Source organism: Cloeon dipterum, chromosome 1 (genome assembly GCF_949628265.1).
Source record: "Cloeon dipterum chromosome 1, ieCloDipt1.1, whole genome shotgun sequence".
In the NCBI taxonomy this organism is placed as follows: domain Eukaryota; kingdom Metazoa; phylum Arthropoda; class Insecta; order Ephemeroptera; family Baetidae; genus Cloeon; species Cloeon dipterum.
Genome location: NC_088786.1, coordinates 16,208,926 through 16,226,744, shown reverse-complemented (window position 1 = coordinate 16,226,744; position 17,819 = coordinate 16,208,926).

The following is a 17,819-nucleotide window of genomic DNA, read 5'->3' as shown; positions in this document are numbered from 1 at the left end:
ATAAATTAAAGAGGAGTAATACCTGTAGTAAAACCAGAAAATTTCTTACTGTTGCTAAATGGTTAACTTGTTTTTAGAATGGAATTAAAGCCAAAAATTCATCTAGTGTGAAATGAAATTTTTTAATAAATTTTCTTCAATATTTGTGATCTTTGCAAAAGGCGAGCACTGTTTCACTGCATGATTTTAAAAAGCAATTATGAGCTTCTGGTAGATAGATAACGTCAAGGAAAACCGCAATCGGCCATGAAAAAGACTAACTTTAAAGCTCTATTTTTCGAGTTTTGAATTATTGAATTTTAATTGTAGATTAATCCTGATATGATAATGTTAATTGTTTAAAAATGATCAATTTCTGACGCTATCAGTTTGCCAATCATTTTAGATCATAGCGTTGTTTATTTTCAACCTTTTTCTTCGAAAATGTCCCCGAAAAAAAACTCCCGATATTTTGTAATGACGTTTCAGTGCAATCTCGGCTCAATAATTTTTCTTCTACCATAACAAATGGAATCAAATTCCTAAGCGACAAAAAATCTACCCTTCCACTTTGATTCGCCCATAAGCAGGGTGGAAATCAAAAGAAAATCACTCTCTCGGGCCAGACAAACAAGGCTCGCGCGCGGCACATGCTGTGTCGGTCATTAAAGTTGCTGGCTGCATCAGCGTTTTTTGTCTGCCAAGATTTGTGTTGCTACTCCTTGTTGGCCAACTGCACGTCAGGTAGTGGATTATTTTCAGGCGGGCGGGCGGTCGGGCAAAATCTTGCGCGCTGCGGAGGCATGTGGTTGAGATTTTGTTTAAAGAGCAAGGAACTGGTCTTATCCCTGAAGCAGGCGGCGGCATCACCTGTTATGCTGATGGCAGGCAGGTGCTCCTCGCTCGGAGGCTGCGAAAGGTACAACCTTCCTCCTTCTGCGCAGGTATACACACACCTTTGCTGGCTGCCTGGCCGCGGCGTGTGCCGAGAGTGACGCGTGCACGCCGCGCGCGTGCTCCCTCCCTCTCGGCAGCCGCTAATCCAGCCGCGTAATTTCACATTCATTTATGCTGATGGCCAACAGCCCGTGACTAAAGGTTGACTTCCTTGCCATGCGGCCTTTGTCCACTCTCCGCACCTCCGAATCACAATGCATGAATTTGAGGCCTGTCATTCGCCCTCATCGGTGCTGCCGGAGTAAAATTAACAGAACCCGATTTCGCTTGAGCCTCTTAAGATTGTGCAACTAACTAATGTGTCGTTTTTGTGCGCATGCAAGTAACATTGCTATTATTGCGATTGGCCTTGCAATGGTCACGCACGCACTATTTGTGTAGGATAAATTGGATGTTTTTTCTACGCATCGTAACTGAAAACAAATAATTGTAATTTTTGCAAAAAGAAGTGCTCTCTTTAGGTGCCGAGTCGTAGAGAATATTCAAATTAAAATTACTTAAATGAAAAGTTATCTTCTGGACATTTTGCTATAGAAAAACGTTAAACCTATAATTATTATATACATTTACTTTCATAATGAATTTTAAAAAATTAATGTCTTATTTTATTTAAATAAGCTATTAACTTATTTAAAATTGAATTATTATTAAAAACAAAACGTATTAATTTTTAAAAATTAGTATTTTTCAGTAATAATTTAACGACTTTCGTGTAGTTTATTACTAGCTTTCTTTCAAAATACTTTTGCATCATTACAAATAAAAAATAAACTTTTAAACATCTAATCACCTTTGATTTCATTTTCAAGCAATGTCTAACAAATTAAACTGAATTCAAATGAATTATTTTTAGAGGTTTGATTTTAAGGGTTGCATAATTTTATTTTGAAATTGTTGTCTTTCTATTTTTCTGTTGTAACTGTACGATTGTAATGCAACAAATTTATTTATTTCAAGTAGTTCAACCTCATCTCTCAATAAATAAAAAAATTGCTTGTAAAATATCAGGAATGTCAACGGATTCCTTTGTTAAAAAAAATTATTCACTCAACGGGTAAATGTCTCGCAACATCCCTGCTCTAACATTTACCCTTGAGATGAGGTATAACTGTAAATTCCACCCTGCGCTGCGGTGTCATTAAAGCCTCCCTGACTCGCAGTCAATGATACATAATGACGACGGCGAGATGCGGGCGGGCTGGTGGCACGAGGAGCTGCTCATCGACAACAACAAAAAAATATACATAAAAAACGTGTTGCTCATCCGCGGTTAATAACAGCCTCTGCTGCGGCGCATAGAGAGCGAAATTTGCAAGGGTTGATGTGCAGTTATTCACCGCCTGACGCGCAGCACGGCGGCTCAGGTAAAGGTGCAAGGATGCGCGCCATATGGTGGGCGGACGGCCGGCTCTCGGAAATTTCAACGGCGCACACAAAAGAGAAGCCACCGGCGCACGAGCCGAAACTAAATTCGTTTCCTCGTGCGCTGGAGAGCGAAAGTGAGCCAAAAGAACAACCCCTGTTGCCCCCACAATCGTCTGCTGATAAATCATTTTCCTGTTTTATGGACTATGTATATACTCACTCGGTTGGCGAGGCAATCAAACTCGCTCGCTTGCTTTGTTTTGCTTGCAGCTGGTGATTTTTTGTTTCCGATTTCATGGATGAAATTCAACGAATTTTATACTCTCAATAATCCCGGGGCAAAAACACAACAACTCAACTTGATCAATTGTGTGGATGGTGTAATGTGAAGAATAACATAATTTATAAAAATAAATTATTTATCAGTTTTTAAAAAATGTCAAATTTGACGATGTTTTTTAAAAAATATATAAAATTTGCGTATTTTACTTTAAAGATCTCAATGGAGTTTTACGTTATCAATTTTTTTAATGAAAAGAGCGGAAATTTTGGTGAAAAATTTCAGGTCGTGCCTGTGATCCTTCTTCAGCAGTTACTTTAAAGAGTGTCACGTCGGATAAGATGAAATGCCACAGGTCCGAGGACAAGTAAAAGGTCAGTACTGTCAATTTTTGTTTCTAATTAAAATCTTGGAAATGAGCTCAGGATTTTGGAATTTTCAAAGTGTGCTTAAATGTTGTCCAATGGCACGTGTGAACTTGTGGGAAAATTTCAATTTCTTATTGTTTTCTAGAAATTCCACTTCAAAACTTAATAAGCACGATTTTAAAATTTATGTGTTTTGCAAAAACTTTCAGCTCCAAATTTTGTAATAATTGCTAAAAATAAACACCGTTAGACTCGTCTCGACCTCTCCTGACCAGCTGTATAGGGTATTTCCAAACAGACACAGTATTATTGAAAATTTCCGTGAATAATTTGGAAATAACCATTTCATAGTGTTTATTCTCCTGTATGCAAGAGCTCAATCTTAAAAACTAAAATAAATCAGCACAAAAATAACCATACTTAATTCAAATGAAATCGACAGCTCATCGACCATAAATAAAATGATAACACCAATATTGAATGAACCAATGACTGTGTATTTAATTTTTCCAGAAAAGTAGAGCTGTGCTGAGTTTCCGCATGACTTTCTTATTTTATGGTGTAGAACCCATCATCATTTTAAATAAGTAAACGCCTCTAGACAATGAAAAAGTTTGTGGGATTCGTAAATACATAGCGTCTGACTGCAAATTATTTAACAATAATATATTTTTATTGAAATTAAGTAACAGTTTGCAAATTATACCAAAATAAAATATCAGTGATACGGAACAAACTACCATAATATAGATGGTTGCAAAATTAAAAGAAAAAATTAATCAGCACAGCAGCAGCCGCAGTTTTTTCTAGCAGGCAGGTGGACCCGCATCTGACAGAATAGCCAAGGTGTTTAAATCATTTCGGCTCGCGAATTCGCCCGCTGCGAGGCCACTTATCCGAATCAGGAGCAAAAACGACTGTCCGGAATTTCTCAACCACCATACCGACGAGAAAATAGCAGCAGCAGCTTTCCTGCGGCACTGCCAATGAGTCGATTGGTAGCCCCGATAAGTCGCAGTCGCATGCATTTTCAGCCCAGCAGAGGATGCGGACTGAGGTAGCTAGTTATCATTTATTTATAAGGGAAGCATGCACACGTGCTTGATTTCCCGTCTTTATCGCAGCATTTATCGAACAAATCTCACTAGCGGCGACAGGATTGCTTCGATTATTTTGGATTTCGCTCGAGGCGACAGGATGGAGCAAGAAAGAAACGCGGAAAAAGGGTTATTTCCATTCAGTGCAGCCGCAGCACTTTATTTGGCAGACTACTTTTCAACAAATAAAAAGGAAACTGTTCACAATTTGAACATAAAAAGAAAATATAACTATAGCTAAACCTTTTGTCTGTTTTCCATTGGGGAAATCCGAATAAAAAATGGCTTAATCAGATTATGACGTAGAAGACGTGTTGCTTCACTTTGAAAAATTAAAACTCTGATGAATTGATTTTTGCTATCTTGATCTTGACATATGATGAATAATGTTCTAATTAAACAAAATGGTGGCTCATAATGTTGACTTACAACAAAATATGAACTATTTTTTAGGAATCGAGAGTGTCAAAGAAGAACACAAATCTACAACATTCTCCTCACCAATCCAAAATTTGATCTAATTGTTCCCATTCCTTCGGTATAGATTTTATATTTATATATTTTTCACTAAATAAACACTTTAGAACTGGTGCCACCGGCTGTCGCGTAGGACGAAAAGCGTCACATGCATTACGCCACTTCCTTTCTCTTTCCTGTTCATTTGTTCCGTCCAGAGGCAAAATCATGCATGACCGCTATCAAGCCGGTAATTTCATTGCAGTGTCACCTCAGCAGGGTGTGCTGCTACAAAGCACCTGATGAAAAATGGATTTTCCGACGGTAAAAGGGCAGTGCATGGTAAACGCGCTCGCCGAGCACGGTGGCGAAAGGGAAGAGCTGCAGCTGCTGCGGGCTTTCCGAGTGCACCAAATCGCTCTCTCGCGCACTTGCAACCCGCGGCCAAACAGAGTGACCCTCTATTTCGTTCCGTTTGTTTTGTTCGCTGACTTCCGCCTACATAGCCTATTTGACTTGCTGATTATGTGATGAGTTTCTCGATCGGCAAACCGTGGAAATCCTCCAGGTGTGGGTTTCCGACGAGCAGCAGAAGCAGTGTAGCCGACGGATTCGTTTGGGATTTTGAGCATGATTTGCAATTGGTGTTTTATTTTACACATTTTCCTAATTCAGCATGATTGAAGGTTAAAACGATAAATTAATCTTTAAAAAAAACAATGCAGTGGATTTGGCATTCAGTTTTTTTGCATAAATGTTTTTGGTGTTGTTGTAATTTATTCAAGTGTGTGACTTTATGTTTTAAAAATACAACCCTATAGAACTTTTAAAATAAAATAATAAATATATCACTGGGCATTGGGGAAACAGCATTTTTGTAGTTAGAAATAAATATTTTTCGCTGTCATTAAATATATTTAAATGATTTTTACAGAAACTCATTCCTATCGGAGAAATAGTGACCGCCAAAAGTGTTTCGAATTAAATCCATATATCTATATTCTGAATGTTATATACATTAAACACATAAAATTGGTAAAACCTTAATACACCGTAATATATTCCGGCGGAAAACATTGCAGCTCATTAGAGGCGCTAAAGTTATGCGTGCTGCTAATCGGCTGTTCAGAATCAATTTCCAAGCTGATGGCCAGTCTTTATCGATTTAATCGACGCGGCCAAAATCAACCTAGTACGATCGATGCCGCGATAATTTCAAGACACGCATACATTATCCTCTCGGGATGCGTGTCCGAGCGCGACCTGAAAGTAATAATTTTCGTCAGCGCAGAGGGAAAGGTGAAAATTCCCCTGAGAATTATAAATGCGCTACCTCGGCGTGGACACCATTTCCAATAATCAAGATAAGCGCGCTGGGATGAGTCCGCGTGTGCATCAGTTTAATTTGGAAGTGTGGCCAGTGGTCGTTGAGCGGTCAGGCCCAACGAACGACTGCTGCAGGTGTCCAGGCAACGGCCATCCCTGAGCACATGTCCTGCCAGCGCTGCTGGTACTTTCTTTATTCTCTTCTCAGCAACCACCATGCAGCAGCGCGACGACAACGGAATCGCCAAATCCGGCTCGACACGCACGCACCTGCGGATTTGCATCTTGTTTATCCGGCCAGGCCTATTTGCCAGCTCATTTGTCGCACATTTTAATCGCCGGCAATTTTGTTGGCTTCATATTTCTGCCACACGTGTGTGTACTTGACATCATGTCTAAAATATCAGAACTAGAGTATATGCGAAAAATTAATTTGTATTGGATAATTCAACATATTTTCAAAGAGATTTTACAATCTAAGCAGGAAGATTTGAGGAATTTAACTCCATGAAATATTTTTCTTAGTTTCGTGTTATTTACGTTCTATGGAATTTTTGTTTTATAAAAAATGAATTTTTTTGGATCCAATTTTAAATGACCCCAAGGAAAACTAAAATATAAAAAATGCCATTAAAATACACAAATCGCTGTTTGACATTGATTTTTATCTCTCGTTTGTTAAATATTTGGCTCGAGAAAAACATTTTAACATATATTTCAGCATAAATTATAAGCTTTGACACTGTACGATGAACAAGACGTAATAAATAGATGCTGTTTTCTGTAACTTTCAACTGTAGCAGCTCTCTTCAGCTTGTAAACCGTTTGGGTTTTGCACTTAAAAAGTGCTAATGTGGATACGTTAAAATTTTTCATACTTTAGTTAGGAGTGATTCCAGTTAGAAGTATTATTTGAAACACATCAATAAAAGCATTTTTGCTTCCCGAAATTATTGCACAAGCTTTTTTTCTTCTACGAGAAAAAACTATAATGCCTTTTTAGAGTCATACCCACTAAAGAAAATAACTACATTAACTGTTGCATGTTGAGTTACAAAATTTAATTGTTGATATTTCTTATTCCAAGTGTTTACAACCCTGTATTGATTAAAAAGCATTAAACGCATTAAACCATTTTTCCTTTGGACGCTGACTTTTTGTATGAGGAAAATCCACTTGAAATAGCTTTGTTAGTATAAATCACTGATTTAAAATGACGAATTTTATGCTGATAAAGTCTTTTATTTAAAAAATATATTTTACGACCAGGATTTTCTTATTAATTATTTTTCCCCAGTTGATTTAGCCCTAAAAGTTTAAAGAATATATAAAGAATTAATTGAATAGTATTCGGAACAGCTATAAAAATTGTGAAAGGTGTGTGCACTTAACTTTTCAGTAACTAAATCGTTAAATTCAAACGTAATCGAAAGGACACTGTCATTTTAAATTACTGATTGTGAGATGGCGAATTGATTAAAAATATTGCCAGCATACTACGTAATTGACCAATCAACAGACTGGTTCTGCCAATTAAAAATCTTAGCCGCTCGCGTACAAGTTTATTCAGCTCCTTAAGAGCAGCTGTTCAATCATTCATTAGCACATGCCTTTCCTCGAGCGCCTGCTGCCTGCAATTACGGTTTTTTCGGCATAAAAATCATACGCAAAAGGGTAGACCAGCCTTGCAAAATCGGTCATGCTGGAGATAACGACCGCCTTGCCTTGCTTCGCGAATCACTAACAGTCGACGCTTTAGCCTTGCATTGGTGAGCAGCTGAGCGATTTTCGGCGGCAGAAACCCTTCATGGCCCGCAAGGGTTGTGAGTGTAAGTGTAAGTTGCTGAACCCTAATTTGCATTGTAATAAGCTGGTCTTTGGACGCAAGAAATCTGCTCGGAAGCCCGACACGTTTCTCTGCCTGCAAGTCACGATAGGTTGTTTGCTCGTTGAAAGAGTCTCCCAACCCTCGACGCTGCTTTAGGTGTGGAAAAAATATAAAGAATGCACGCAGAGAGAACCCCATTTGTGCCACAGCAGCACCCCTTTGAGCTCCGAACTAGACTGGCTTCTGTTACAACTAAATATGTCTGCCTAATCCAATAACCAAATGCTCTCAATGATTTGTACTCTGTGATTACAAAGCTCTGAGTAAAATCAGATTTGCTGTATTTCGCGCGAAAAAGGGGCAAGTGAAGCCGCCACAATATTCCGCCACTCTTGAGTAAAAAGTATGAACACTATGTCGTCGAGATTTTAAATGGTGCAATTTTGTCTCGACTTTTAATTTATTTCCTGCATGTGTAGTCATTAATATCAATCCAAAAAATTAAGCTTAATTTGCATAATTGCAAAATAAAGCATTCAGTATCTGTCTAGATCAACCATATACAAAGTTTGCTTCCTGTTGTTTTTATTATTTCATCGTCGCGGCTTCACGTAACATTTGCGTGCAGTCGGCGTTTATAATATATCAAACTTCGCGATAAGGAATTTGGATTTTTTCGTTGCCCATCACTGGACACACCGGTTTTATTATTGAAATTCGTGAGTGGTCATCCCTTAATTCTTGATTTTAATCAGAGGTCTTTCCTTTCTCAGCATTATTTACAGCATTCTTCAAAACGTTTTAGCACCTGCATGACTCGTCAAGAGAGAGATGCAGGTGAATTTCTCACACAGAAAGGTCGCCGCGGAAATGCTTTACTAGTTCCATTTCCTTGGGAAGAGAAATGAGAGGTCATTTTTATACATAATATGCGCGACTAAAGATTTTTCATGCCGATTCCTGTTTTCTCGTGAGATAATATCTTGAGAGTAATTAATTTGGTTTAATTTTACATCTCCGAGTTGATCCAGTGTTTTTAATGTATTAATTCAACAAACGAGGCTTTATATTTTTATTTGGGTTTCATAAAAGTTTGATAAATAATTATTTACTTCGGATTTTTTCTTACAAATGGCGATTTCATAAAGTGGGAAAATAAATATGAACAACGTGTTTCAACTCTCTCCAAATTTACAAAGTCGCTTTTTAAGTGAGTATACCATAGGTAGCCATAGATAAAACTTTTAAATCAATTAAGTTTAACTCTTCTGTCTATAGAAAGTTGACTTAGATTTTATTATATTAAATAAGTTGCCTGTATATAGGGTTTTAATAGCATTATAACAAGCAATGCACATCGAGTGAGCTAAATCGATCAATTTCAAACACAGGAACGTTACTGCGAAACCCAGAAACAAAATCATCAACTCTAACTACCACATTTTTTTGCTCTTTTTATCCCTGTCCTCTCGGACCGGGAAGGGCGCGCACTGCACTAACACGAATGCTGAAACCCGGGTACCAATAAAACTGCGAACGGATAACATGGGCGCACCAGGCAGCACAGGGACCCAGCCCACTCAAGGGCCACTTGCCTCTGCACCGAGGACTGCATTGAAACGCTAGATCACGCATGCTGGAAAGGTGCAAACCAGCAAGTAGTGAAAAAGACTAATGAAGCCAATAACTTTGTAAAATATTTCAATTGTTGCCCTGATTCAATTCACTGTGATTGTTTTTACACTGAATTTTCACCAAATATATTTCAGGACCCATAACGTTCACTTCCATTTGAGCGCCCCGTTAAATTTAAAATCCAATGTCACTTATTGCAAAATTCGCATCCCACTAATCTGAAATAATATGAAAAAGATTCGATGAATCAAATCCAACCTTCATAACGACAAATTGATTTTCCGAAATGGCGTCGTTGCAACAACAGAGTTTCATATTTCAAAAAATCCTGGCACGTGTTCGGTGCTCAAGGGTAACGCTATCCATACATACGCCCTGTCTGACCGAGGGTGGCATTTTAGATTTTCCGTTGGTGAAACGCGAAGAGGCGGCAATCACACACACACACACACGTACTCACAACGTGTGTCGGCGGCACGACGCCTGCGAGGTTTCATTAGGCATGAAATGATGAGCAATAGAGCGAGCGAAAAGTGTAATAAGGGCGCCCTGGACAGACAGGAAGTCTGTGTCCATGTTGCCTGTCAGAAGGGGTGAAAGGGATGCGCTCAACTGCCCCTGTGATCGCATACAAGGGACGCATCACTACAAATTTCGATGGCAGCTGCCCCGTCGGCGCAATATGGTCGCCTCGAATTTATTGCACACGGATTTCAAATTGATTGCTATGAGCAATAAATTTTATCCGCAGGCAGGAAGCTACTAATTAAACTTATACTTTGATTGTGAATATTTGTTTTTATCCAGCCCAAAAGAGTTGCTTAGTGTTAGTTTAACAGACTACTAGTGATACAGTACAATGACTAGGCGATAGCTTTAATTTGCGAGGAATAAATTTAAATATGAACGGATTTTAGAGAATTCCGAAGAGGAAAATTGTGTTATCACAAACATTTTCTATCCCAAGCAGGAAATGTTAAATTGTGAATGTAACAGATGGAGGAAAACGGCTCAGACACACAAGATTCAATACAAAAATTGTCCACAATTTTTAGATTTTTTGACTCTAAATGTATAAATCGATAATATATTTGACGGGATAAGAGAGAACAAAATGAAAATGTTCAAGTAAAATAGCTGAAAAACTCTTTTAAAGTTCAGTATAATCACCTCTAGAATATTTTTCCATTGAATCTGTGAGAGAGCTTAAGTGATTTCCTACTTAAGTTTATGAAACAGCGAATAAAAAATTACTCAGCAAAACCTTTTTCATTTCATTTTTGTTTCCATATTTATTTTTCTGTAAGCGGATATACATGGAGCAGTCGCAGTTGGTTTGTAGGACCACAATAAAGATGATTTGAAACCACAAAGTTTGGGCACAAATCACCCTTTCGATCGGGCTGTGCAAACAAATCATGATATTGTCCGGTTAATGAGAGTGCGCGGTGTCAGTTGCCGTCTATTGATGGATGATCGTCATCCTAATGATATCTATCGAGTTGCAGTTGGCCCCCTCTTACACATTTATGACGACCTGCCAGCTGGAGTGTAATAACTCAGAGGTATTACGCAAATGCAAACAAGGTGTTTGCCGAGAAGCCGAGCGTAAGGGAGTATTTGAATGTGCTGCGCGTTATTAGACCTCGTGACTTTGCATAAGTCCGTATAATGTTCCAACTGACGTTTCAAATCGATTTTTTCCCTGTCAATTATGCTCAGATTCACTAAACACTGGATATTTTTTTAAAAATAATTTGGTTTTCTCTATTCGCACCAATATAACAATGGAAGGAGTTGAATTTCAATTAATAAAACCAAACAGATAAAAAAAGGTTTTGATAGAATATCAAATAAATTCCTACATTTTTCGGTCTTTTTCTATTTTTATCGTGGGACAGTTTTATTGCTTACATATAAGAATATACATTTTTAACTTTCCATGAATTTTATGAATTACACAATATTCTTGCTAACAACAATTGCTTAACAATAATAACAATGCTTAATAATTATTGTAAGACCTCTATAATTTGAGTTAATATTGGAGATATGGGCAGTCAATTTTTAATAAACCCTCCCTATCAAACAGAGGTGTCCACATAATCCTAAAACTGATGAAGAATACTTCTACGAAAGTGAACGTCAGGAGGGGGCGCGAATCAGCGGAGAAATTGAGAGGGCAGGGCCACAATGTCTGTTAGAAAGATAACTGTTTGCGGCGGCACGTCTGTTGTTATATTGCTGTTACTCATTAATTTTCCTAAAGTGCAAAACGGTATCAACAGCCGCAGACAAATAAATTCCTCAGGGGGACTGCATCCCCGGCGTTTTCTTTCTTTCTTCCTCGCAGAGAACAGTTAGTTTAATTTCGTTTTCACCTTACGAGAGTAAGAGTGAGTCGGCGGGGGATGAGAGAAGAAGCCACCCCCAGGTGAGGGTGCGCCACCCTCTCGGCTGTGTCCAGCTCGCTTAAGAATGGTCTCGCATCTACCGGCTGTTGTATCAAAATAAAAATACACATTGCATCTTCACCTGTGCGCGCGCGATCCCCGGAGGCAAAAGCGAGTCTCGTCTGCCTTCTCGTCTGCCACTCGCTCGCTCGCCCGCACTCCATTGTTTTCCCTTTTAAAATGATAATGAGATCGTAAAGGATGATGTAATGGGTTTGATACTGCTGGAAAAGAAAATTCTCTTCATATATTTCTGGCTGCAGCATAGCCGAACTTAAGAAGGTACTCGATTAATGCAATGAGGAAACCATTAAATTATTTCATTCATCCATGTTTTAACATTCTTCTTTCAAATTCAAGTGTCTCTTTCACTGTACAATGAATCAAATTAAATTTTTAAAAATGTTAGAAATGTGTCTTTCAATGACTTTTACTTTGAATGAAAATATTAAAACAAGTTCGTCCAAGCATCATTCCAAAACTTCCTGCGCGAACGGGTAAAATTTGAAAATAAACTTGAATATGACAGAAATGAAAATATTTCTTAAACTACTATTCTTTAATAACTAACTGCTTCTTTGATTTTATTCTTGTTTATTCTTGCAGTAGTCAATACAATAAATACATTGAATAGAAATATTAAAAGCAAGAAATGGCAAACAGTACTAGCAAAATAAAGCTAAAACGATCCTTTACAGAGTAATATCACGCCGCACTGAGCCGCATTAACGAACAATAATGAAACACTGAGATTGAACAGCACCATTTACTGCCGCAAACGGTTAAGGGTGATTTTACAAGGAAATTAAGTTCAACATCCAATCCTTATTACTATCATTTTCGTTAAATATCGAGTACTTTTTATTGTATGAAAAGACATCTAAAAAAATAGCCCTGGCCTTGTTATGCCCAAAAATTTAGCTCTAGTGCTGCCGCTTCGTTTACACACATCATAATATGTATAACTATTCTTAAATACTAATCTTATTTGGAAATTTAATGAATTACGAATTACATAATTTGAGTCTTAAAACTAATGTAATATAACCAATCAATGAGGAGTTTACTAAGGATTGGTGGCTATCATAAATGATTGAAATTTTGAGAGCATAATAAATTTAGTGTATTTTAGAGTTAATGTGTTGGCTTGTAATTCATATTGCAAAATTAATTCAGCATGATACTTAAGCAAGTAGTTTTTCCTTCAAAGACCAAACACCACAATGCACAAATCGATCGTTGTTACGCTTAAAGAAATAGGCAAGATTTGATTTTTTTTAATTTTACTAAGTCTTGAAGTTCAATTGACTTTTGATATTCTTGTCCTCTCTTAAGAGGTTGATTATATAAGCGTTCTGAGTAGTAAAATCCATTATCTTTTGTAAGCGGCTGAACGACTTTTAATTGAAACACATCAGCAGAAGTCGATTATTTTGAGGAAAACGCTCATATGGATGGAGTTAATCTTATCTAAATTCACGGTAAAAGCTGCGGTCCGGCTGCGGGAAAGTGTATCGACGGCGGTGTGGCTAATTCGAAAATTAATGGAAAAAGTGAAAACAGACAGGGTGGTTAGAGGGGTGCAAATCCAGGTGCGAGTGAAAGTGGAGGGTTGCATTTTGATTCATCCTGGCTGGCTGGCTGCGGCAAGGGGCACGCGACCTGTCTGCGGAGTGATGCGAGAGAGCAGACAACAAAGCAACGGCCAGAGGAGCCAACTCGCGACAGCAGGAAGGCGGCACGCACCAGGCCCACCCTAATTAAAGCGAAAGAGAACATAAAAGGCAGCAGCAGCACCCGTTTGATAAAAAATGTAACAGACGCGCGCGTGTGCCTTTTTTAATGCCAAGGCACCAACTGTTGTGTTTTTGTTGGTTCGTGCGCGCCGCCGAAACTGATTAAGATTTGAATATTGTAAATCTAATGCGGCAGAGAAGATTTCCTGGCCGGCAATCGCGCGACTTTTCTATGTGTAATTACGATTCAACGAAAATGCTGCCATATGTCGGCCAACGCTCATTACTACTCGGCAAACGGATTTCTTTGGCGCGTTGGATTTTTCCTGGTGAGGATTTGTTAGTTCTGCTTGCATAAATTTATTTCAAGGATAATTAATAATGCGTGTTATTCCAGTTCAAATTCGCTTTCGGTTTTTGTGTGTGTCCAACAAATATTCAAATGAAATTTAGGCTGTACTTTTTACTTCTTTTTAGCACGCTGTCATGTGGAGGTTTGTAGCAAGCAGATGCACATTAGCGTGTGGTCATTAATAATAATATTTTAGCATTCTCTTGTTTTTTCGTCAGCTATCACTGGCCACACCGGTTTTAATATTGCAATTCGTGAGTGGTCATCTCTTATTCCTGATTTTAATCAGTGGTCTTCCTTCCTTGGCCCATCAACAACGTTTACAAATCGTTTGAGCACCTGCAAGACACTCGACGTAAGATGCAGGTGACTCTCTCGTACAGAAAGGTCGCAGCGGAAATTCTTTCCGTTCCCATGAGCTGCGCAAATGTGGTTTTCTCCAATCAAATTTTCTAATATTCAGTGTGTTGAAGTCTTTTTGCCTTTATGACTCAATTGTTCAACATGCTTTTGCTTGCGTAAGTTAAATGCACGAAAAAACGCTATAGGAAGTGGAAAAAGAAACTGCAGGGAACCGCGATTGAATGCAGAATTAATCTCTCAATGCAGTTTTTCCCCTAAAAATAAAATAAAACATCCATATCACTGAAAACTTCCCACTTTCCAGATTTTTATGTTGGGAGGAAGGTCACATTGTAGCCCTTGAGAAATCAAAAAGGTTTCCCTCTACTTCAATCTTGAAGCTCATACAGTTATTTTTTCATGATTTGCATGATTTGTATACCTTGCTTCTGACCGTTATCTGTATTTTTACAAAATAGACGAAGGAATGTGTAATTAAATGCTACAGGCTAAGTTAGTTGAACCTATCGACATAATTTGCAAAATAATTGGCTGGAAAAATTGGTAATGAATGGGATAAACCACATGAAAGTGAGGTACCAATTCGATAATTTATTTTTTGTTTGGTGCAGTGTGTGTATAGTGCGTAGAAAAATTAAAAGCAACAAAATTTTATGTTTCTTCTTTTGTGATTCCCTCGATTGCAAATTTTTTTAATTTGTTATACAACCGTTTTAAATTTGAATCGCCAATAATTATTGTTACCTTAATAAAATACAGGATATACCATGAATATGCATTAGAATAAGATGCAATAGACAACTTGCCAATTTCCAACTTGGTACCTTCAACGCAGGCAGTGTAGGGAGAGCTGACTGCCGCAAAGCCCATGAAGTTCTCCTCGCTGTGGTGCAAACGCTTGATACGAGGTGGCACGAGCTGCATAACCATCGCGGAGATTTTATCGCACGAACTAAAATAAAAAATTATTTTTTTTGCCCATAAAAGAAAATGCCAAATTTCAGTAAATTGAACTAAACCACCTGCAACGATTTTCTTCATATATTTTATCAATTTCTCTCATTTTGAATATTCCGCAAAAAAATTTTATAAATAATTATACACCCTGTGAGTCCGTCACGATCAACCGAAAATTACTTGTAACATATATTTCAATGTTATAATTGCCCTAATCAAGTCATAGAATTCATTGGAGGTCGCAAGCGAGGATTCAATAACGTAAGAAAAATTTGGGCATTGCTCGTTTAAAAAGTCGTCGTTATATTTATGCCTACAAGTTTGTGCCATTAAATAGGGATGCAGTTGACAGCCGAAACTAGCTTAGGCACAAATAAAATAATGACTATTTATATATTGTTGTTTATTTTCACATTCAGTCAGGTACTCTACATTATTTAAATTAACGATTTTTTAACGGCGATCCGAGTGTCCAAATTTTTCTTCTAAACCCACATACGTTGATTTTTGAGCAATATTTATTTAGGAAAACTTCACTTCAGTATTCAAAGGGGGTATAAAAGAAATTGCATAAAAAGCGGGTTGAGACTGGGCACACAATAAAATTTGAGAGTTGTGCTCGTGGTTATGGCCGGCCTTTCAGGGTTGGTTCGCTCTCTGCCTGCCGGTCTAACCGCACTCACTCGTCGGCCAAGTAGAATTCAATCATTCCGCCCCGGCGTTGAGGATAAGAAAAGATAAAATGGGCAGGTTGCTGCGGATTTTGGTATTCCAGCTTGATAAAGCCCTGCAGACCACAAAACCGAGGGCCGGCGAGCGTTTTATTTCCATTATTTGCATGATATGCAAAGCAAGCGGAGGCTAAATTTAGTATTCCACAAAACCTTTCCTCCCAACTCGTCTGCCGCAAGTAGTGCTGAATACGAAATCTGTCGGAGAAATTGCTTCGGACGGAATTGATTGTCAACTGCAATCGATCGTCTGCTTGGAGGGGAAAAAAGGAAAAATGATATGGATGTCAGGAAAGAGCTGCAGTTTTAGCAGGGTGGAAAATTTCCGGCTAGCGATTACTTTGCCATTCAAAATGCAGAAATTCATTCATTTCTGACGGAAATTTTATGCATGGAAAGGAAGCCAGGTGTCCATTTGACTATGCTCACTGCACAAACGGCAGAGCCAATGTGTGGCGGCGAGTGTGCTCGGGGGCACGACGTTCATCCGAAAAAGCAGAGACACGGCGCTGCAGCGAGCGCAGATCTGCAGAATATTGGTTTAACCTCGCCGCCAGTTCATTTCCATATTCAGGCACGGAGAATCTCTTTGCTTCCGCTCTGCTCTCTGCTTATTTTCCCGCACCAATTGCTTTTTCATCTTCAAAAGCCGCGCCGTGTCTTTCCGAGAGCGGCAACGGAACGACGATGGCTCCTATTTGGAATATATTTGACTTTCAGATTAGTCAAAATCCCCAAAATATTATTTCTCCTCCGAGCATTGCACACACTCGTCAGAATGAAAAGCGAACCTGCTTGCTTCCGCCTCTCGGACTAAAACTGCCAGTGAAGTGGCTCAACAAGCCTCTTTGTCGATATTGAAATATTTCGTCGAGAAAAAAAAACTGTTTGGTCAGTCTCCGAAATCGTAACGTGTATTGTCAAAAGTGAGAGCAACGTTCTCAGCTCGTGCATTCTTCTCCCCGGGGGTGAAATGGAATATTCCCAGGACCAATTTGCGGCGGCACAGAGAGATCCGCGTTTTCCTATCCGATTTGCATCTTGGCGAAGGAAATGTATTCCGCTTCGCGTTCAATTTAATTTCCCGACGTGGCAAAATTCATAATCGCCTGAATTTGATACGCGGCGGCGCGCCGTGTGCGCGAGCAGAGAGCTTGGCTGCCTTTCCTTCTGTTTCACCCGCAGAGTGTTCACATATTTTAAAGGAGCTGTCACGAGTTGTAGGATTTATTATCCCTCACGCCGAGGATTTCCACATTACTGCATAGGGGCGAAGCCACTTGTGCTCCTTGCCTATGCTGCTGCGGCCAGAATAAATGATTCCGACGACGGTGAAACGGACAAAAATGTTTTTCTCTTGCTCCTCTTTTCCCCGGCTCGCAAAAATAGTTGGTATACAAACAGAGAGAAGAATTTTCCTGCAAGCACCATCGACGAACTCTGCCATTCTCCGCGTTCACGCAGCCTCCGACGAGAGAGATAGCTGGAGCCGCCGCGGAGAGAGAGAGAGAGAGAGAGAAATCCGACCCTGTAATGGAATTTGCAGAACGGAGTTTGGAAGGCAAAGGTAGAGCTTTGGCATGATATCTTTGCCAAGCAAATCCAGCAGGCACCACCCATCGCATAAAGACCTAGCTTCACCCACTCGTGGCTGCTGAATTCATAGCAAGTCAGGCAATTTGCATGACAAAGGCCTGCTTGCCTCTCTTGGAAACTTTTTCATTCGGCGCAAAGCGAGCGAGCTCGGCCGCGCACAAAGTGCTCAGCTCTCTCGCTCTCAATTTCGGCGGATTTTCATGCATTCTGTCGTGCGATGTCATTACTCTCTTTCTTTGCCTCCCATCGGCTCATTAACATTTGACGAGGCGGTGCTCCACGGCATCAAAGACATAAAGAAAATTGTCTTCGGCAGTCGGAAAAACACGTTCGGCACCTT